We start from the raw sequence: 6,000 nt of genomic DNA, 5'->3' as shown, positions 1-6,000 counted from the left end.
CAGTTCAGGCCTGGGGAGCCTTTAACTCAATTACACTCAACCCCCCTCTCACACATACTAATTGAGCTCTTCCTCCTTCACCAACTCGAGGAGCATCAATCAACGTGAAGTAGTTTCTGGAGCTTTTTTCTCTGGGAGGACAATTTGATTTGTCCACGCTCTGCGGCTGAAGAGGGACTCGAAACACAAAGAGAGTCATGACGAGGAAAAACTTTCTTTCATTACATGTTAACGTGAGTCAAGCCGCAATATCTTGCTGCATGGCTGGGGCAATAAAAAACATGTTAACGTTACAGAAGCGTTCCATTAAAAGCCGTTAAACGTATGAAAAATCTGACTCCCAGGCTAATAATCTAATTGCTGGATTGGAAAATGCCTTCCACAGATTGGAGAAACAGCAGTTTTATTCCCCAGTTTGCAGATTAGTGACATTTGAGAAATTTATTTTTTTTTCCTGTCTAAAATTGGATCTACCGTGTTAAACTCCTGCAATATGTGCAGGGTGCTGAGGGGGCTGCAGAGGTCTGTAAATCAGGTCCTGGTGGGCCCATGCCAGGAGGAATTTGTCATTGTAAATGCCAGGCGGTTCAGTGGAGCAGTAATGAGAGTTAATGTGTTGGAGGAGAACCACCATCAATATGGTATGGAGCGCCTGATGTGGGGTTATCGTCCTGGTGCAACATGTACGCTCACTGTGTCAGCAAAATGACTGATGACCGTGTTGTGCCCGCTTGTAAGAGTATAAATGAATTAAATAGGTCCTGTCTTTACTTTGATAGATGCAACACGTGCTCGTGAGTCACGTCAGGAAAACCGTTCAGCCCGTCAAGATGTTTCTTGTCAATATTTCTGGATGACGATCTCGTCTTTCTAATATGCTGCAATTCTTTGGTTAGTCATCATCCCCAACCCTCTGCAGATTTTTATCAGCTCTATTTACATTTTTAAGTTTGTTAAAAATGAAGGCTACGACCACACGTACACGGGTATTTTGATAAGCGTAGCTTTCCCTACATGTTTTGGCCTTTCATCTGCAGATAAATGGTGTTTCAGACCACTGAAAAACGCTGTCAAAGATGTGCACCATTTTTGACACCATACTGTGTACTTTGTTTGATATCTTATTGTTAGTTGGAACGTAATTTTTGAAAGTAAAAATGTTGGTGGGAAATCTAGTTCAGCCATTAAATGGTCAGATGGATCAAAATGAAAACTCAAAAGAAAATACATCCATATGTGTGATCAGAGCTGTGGTGAAAGTTTTTGGATGGACCTCAAAAGATTTTCACATTTCTAATTGTGAATTGTTGGAATAGAATTATCTCAGTGATCTGGTTGAGACAGAAATGTTGATCACCTTCAACATTTGGACCCTGTTGTGAAACCAAAATTGCTCTGACCAATGGATATGGGACCTCTGGAGGTGGCGTCACAGCTTTGACTTCTGAACGGTGTTGCTAGCATCACTTTCTCTTAAACCACTCAACTTTCAAATGGTTAAAACATCTCAAAGACCTCCTTTGACTTCCTTCCCTGACGTACTGTCTATGCATGCAGAAATAAGTGTTGATGTCACCGTCCCACCCTATATTTTGGCAGATTCTTAATCGTATTAGAAGTGTGATGATTCCACAAGTTGAATCTGTGTTGTTGTGTGTGACTTGACCATAAAAATGTCTGACGGCAATTTGATAGAGAGCCCGAGCGGTATTATGTGTATGGGCGCGTTTGATTTGCATTCGTCGCCGGCATGTGTCGCTGAAAGAGCGCCGCTGAGCGACCCCGGGATTCATTGTCCCCTCCAGATGTTTCCCCGAGCCACCCAAAGAGCTGCAGCCACAGGAGAAAGGAGAAAGAGTGTCCAGACAACCATACGCTGTAAAGCCAGGCTGTAAATTTGATGCATGCCTCGGCCGCTATTTGCACCTGAATGGTGGTCAGGCTCAAGTGGAGGAGGAGGAGGAGGGTGATTGTTAAAGTCTACCACACAGAAAACACATTAAAAGCAGCACATGCTCAGTTAGTAGAACAGCCTGCGACCTCCCCCGTCTTACTTTTTCAACAGGACAGCGTGACAGAAACTGTTTTTAAATGTTAATAAATGTTAATGAAAAACAATCAGTGAGCTAACGGGGTGTGTGAGCAGATCCGTTACACTGACGTAATGATAACGGTCAGCTGCTCAGTGGAAAGTCTGCTTCACGAAACTGTAGATGGAAAACAGAGAAGAAAACAAGCTAGAAAAAATGCTGACTGTAATTTTATTTATATAGCAACAATTCACACAGCAGTTGCCTCAAGGCTCTTTATATGAGAGGAAAACCCAGCAATCTGATGTTCCCATGTGAGCAACGATTGGTGACAGTGAGGAGGAAGAACTCTTTTCAACGGAAAAGTTCACCAGCATAACCAGGATAATAGGGCAAAAAAGAAGGACAGGAAAGACGGTGACATGCAGTAGTGACTTTTAAACACATGTGGAATGGAGGAGCAGTGCATCATGGGATGTCTCCAGCAGCTTGACAGGTCAACACGACCTCACCTGAAACTGTCACAACCTCTGATCTACCAAATTGAATATTTTTCACTTTTACAAGCAGAATACGTCTACGTTAGAGCCTAGTGTAAGGTCACTGCCTTAGTTGTGTTGGGCATCAACTGTTCCTGTTTATGTAGGTTTCCAACCTTACATCATGGTGGACACATCTCGAGAGTTGCTAGGGAAACAGATGTTTGGCATCGCATCCTCGTTGTCCATCCGCAGCAATCACAAAGAGCTTTGAAGACGTGTTTTTCCAAAGTCCAAAATGGCGAATAAATTGAGTCGCACGGTTAGTCTGCACATGTCTGCAAAGACGCAATAGTGGTGTTTGTGGCATGTGTCTGAATTGCCATTCAGGAAAAACCTCCCTTTGTTAGACCCTCTAACCGGACATGTTGGAAATAGTAAAGAGCTTCGGTCATTTTCTCCAGAAAGTTTCATCTTTTCCAGCTACTACAGATTCTCCCTCTCTGTAATTTGAGTGTCTCTGAACTCATGCACTGATGTCTCATCGAAACGGTGATAAAAACCAACAGAATCTTGCATGAGGGTGACGACGAAATCTTATTCTTCATTTGCATTTCTTTTAAATAAAACAATGAGGTTAGGTTTAGCCAAAAATAATTAGCTAAAGGTGGCAGAGCTAAGTCCTTCGATGGGAGTGACCGGGGTGGACAGAAAATGGAGACAAAGATTAATTGCTAAGACTGGGATGGTTTGGATGTGTGCAGACGAGGGATAGTGGATATGTTGAAGAAAGGATGTTGAAGATGGATCTGCCAGGCAGGAGGAAAAGAGAAAGACCTTGGAGAAGATTCACAGATGTAATCAAGGACACAACAAAAAGTCTGAGAAAGTGGTTCATTTTTTTGTTAAAATCACAGAGGTGTGGACTCGAGTCACATGACTTGGACTCGAGTCAGACTCGAGTCATTAATTTTATGACTTTAGACTTGACTTGAAAAAATGTTCTAAGACTTGTGACTTGACTTGGACTTTTACACCAATGACCTGGGACTTGAATTGGACTTGAACCGGTTTACTTGAAAAGACTTGATATTTCACCCCAAATATAAAATTTAACATACATATTATATAGAGATTGAAAATGTGACGTCATTCACGGGTAGAACTGCAAAGGATTCTGGGAACTCGTGGCAAGAGGTACTAGCGCACGCAGGCTTGAAATCAGTCACACAGTGATAAAAAGAAACACAAAAATGGCAAGAAGCTGTTGTATTATTAACTGCAATAGCCGGTCGCATGACAGCCACGGGAAGCCGACGGGTAAAGAGATCGGTTGTTATCGGATTACGTCGTTGAAGAGAAATTGTTCGAGCCATGTTTCCGAAGTAACAAAGACGCGACGGATGACCTGGATTGCAGCCATTCAAAGATCAAATATAACGTCCCAGAACACTCCAGCTCACAGGTTAGTCTGCTCCAAGCATTTACACGAAGGTCAGTGTTTTTTAGTAGTTAATACGTCATTTTTCTTAACATAATTGGTGATATAGGTTACAAGCACGTCTGGCGCTGAACAGAAATTGTCGCGCTATGCTCCTTTATTTATTGTGCATAAATAGTGAATTGTCCTGACACAATATTGCGTTTCGCCTCTGTTATTATGGTACATTGACAAAAACATATACTTTTATTCACAGGATAAAACAGGTTTTTTGTATCACTAATTGCCCAGTACGATTACAGCATACAGTATTATTGTCACTGCTACATTTCTGTAACGCATACCAGAAATTATTTCCACTACTAATTAATTACCGTTGAGCTCAAAGGTCTATTAATAAACGGTTAAGGAATGTGTATTTATGAAGACAATTTGTGAGACTGGTAAACTTATGATACGTACGATGGTCTTTCGTTCTACACGGTGCATTTCAAGGCCCTGTACCCATCCGTCGGTAAACTGTACCTGGGCTTGTTGCAGTGACCTGAAGTTACTAAACTTCATGAGTGTATGCACTCACTCCAAGAACCGTATGATTATAAATATGCATATAAATATGCTACAATGAGATAGCTGACTTCATCTAACTAGCAAATGTTGTCCAGGCTACGTTGGTGATGCAGTTTTTTTTAATATGTATGATATTTTTGTCATGCGATTTTAAAGCCGGTCCTACAACCGCATCCAAGAATAACATGCATCTTATCTCAGAACTGTCGGTGAAAATTATTCTTGGAGCTAGGTTTAATTGAGCTGCATTTTATAGAGGTGCAATTTCACAATTTGTGTATATTTTCTAAGTTCACTATTTTGTCATGTGTTGAGAAAAACACAGATTTTAAAATTACATGGTCTAATATTTACATTTAGCATAACTGCAACATGCTTTTTTCGTTGTTTTTTTTTTTTTAAAGACTCGAAAGGACTTGAAATTCAAAGTTTCAGACTTGTGACTTGACTCGGACTTTTACACCAGTGACTTGAGACTCGACTCTGACTTGCCTGACATTACTTGAGACTTGACTTGAGGATAAAGACTTGAGACTTACTTGAGACTTGCAAAACAATGACTTGGTCCCACCTCTGTAAAATCAGAGATGTTTGTGGATGCTTACTTAACCATCATGACCTAAAAAGTCCTCCACACTGATCTACAGTGACTAACTGTGGAGCTCAGCTGAAAGTTGTTTTCTTTTAATCTCCCAGCTTTGGTTCACTCCCTTTCCCTGCCCCACGTCATCTCCCTCCACACTCACATGTGCTCCGTCGTATGTTTACTTAGCTCGAGCCGTGTACCCCGAACGCCACATTAACTCCATTTTGTCACTCATCACAGAGTAGTGTTAGCGCTGTGACCTTTCAGCAGGCAGACTGACGTATCATTACCGATACCCCAACTACAGCCCATTAGAAAGCCATCTGAAGGCCTGCTTGTAACGACCGAATCACTCCCTTACGGTGTAATAAATAGAGCCGATTTACTTGCATAAAGTCCAGGAAATCTCTGCTTTATCTGACTTCTAATCAGGTGACGCAGCGTTGTAAGAATGCAGTGTGAACAAGCTGCAGCTTATAAACTGTTGACTTAATCAACAGGTTTGTTTGCACTGTTAATTTAGCATTTTGTCCACTAAGAGTGGATTCAATTAGGTTTCTACAGTCTAGGCTTCGTACAGACAAAATATTTAAGAAATGTGATCTGGAAAAGGTCAAACCTGGATCTGGCTTATCTAACTTTTTTGTTTTAACATATAGAGCTGAAGCAGCTTGCACAGTTTCCACCTACAGAAACACAGAAAAAAATCTGAAGATTTAGTTCTTAAAACCAGCACTTAAACAGTCAAAGGAGGGACAGAGCTTATGCTGTGGGATCTAATAGATTCTGGGAATGGCTTGGGATTTAAGGTGGAAAAGCTGTTTTTTATTTTGGAAAGATGCCACCACAACTTATAGCCTTCCCTAAAACCAGAGGTGGAGGAGCCGTAGTGTG

The sequence above is a fragment of the Rhamphochromis longiceps genome, linkage group LG16, assembly GCF_057381845.1.
Source record: "Rhamphochromis longiceps isolate RC_006_pf linkage group LG16, R_longiceps_female_GT1.1, whole genome shotgun sequence".
Lineage (NCBI taxonomy): Eukaryota > Metazoa > Chordata > Actinopteri > Cichliformes > Cichlidae > Rhamphochromis > Rhamphochromis longiceps.
Note: the sequence above shows the minus strand (reverse complement) of the source record.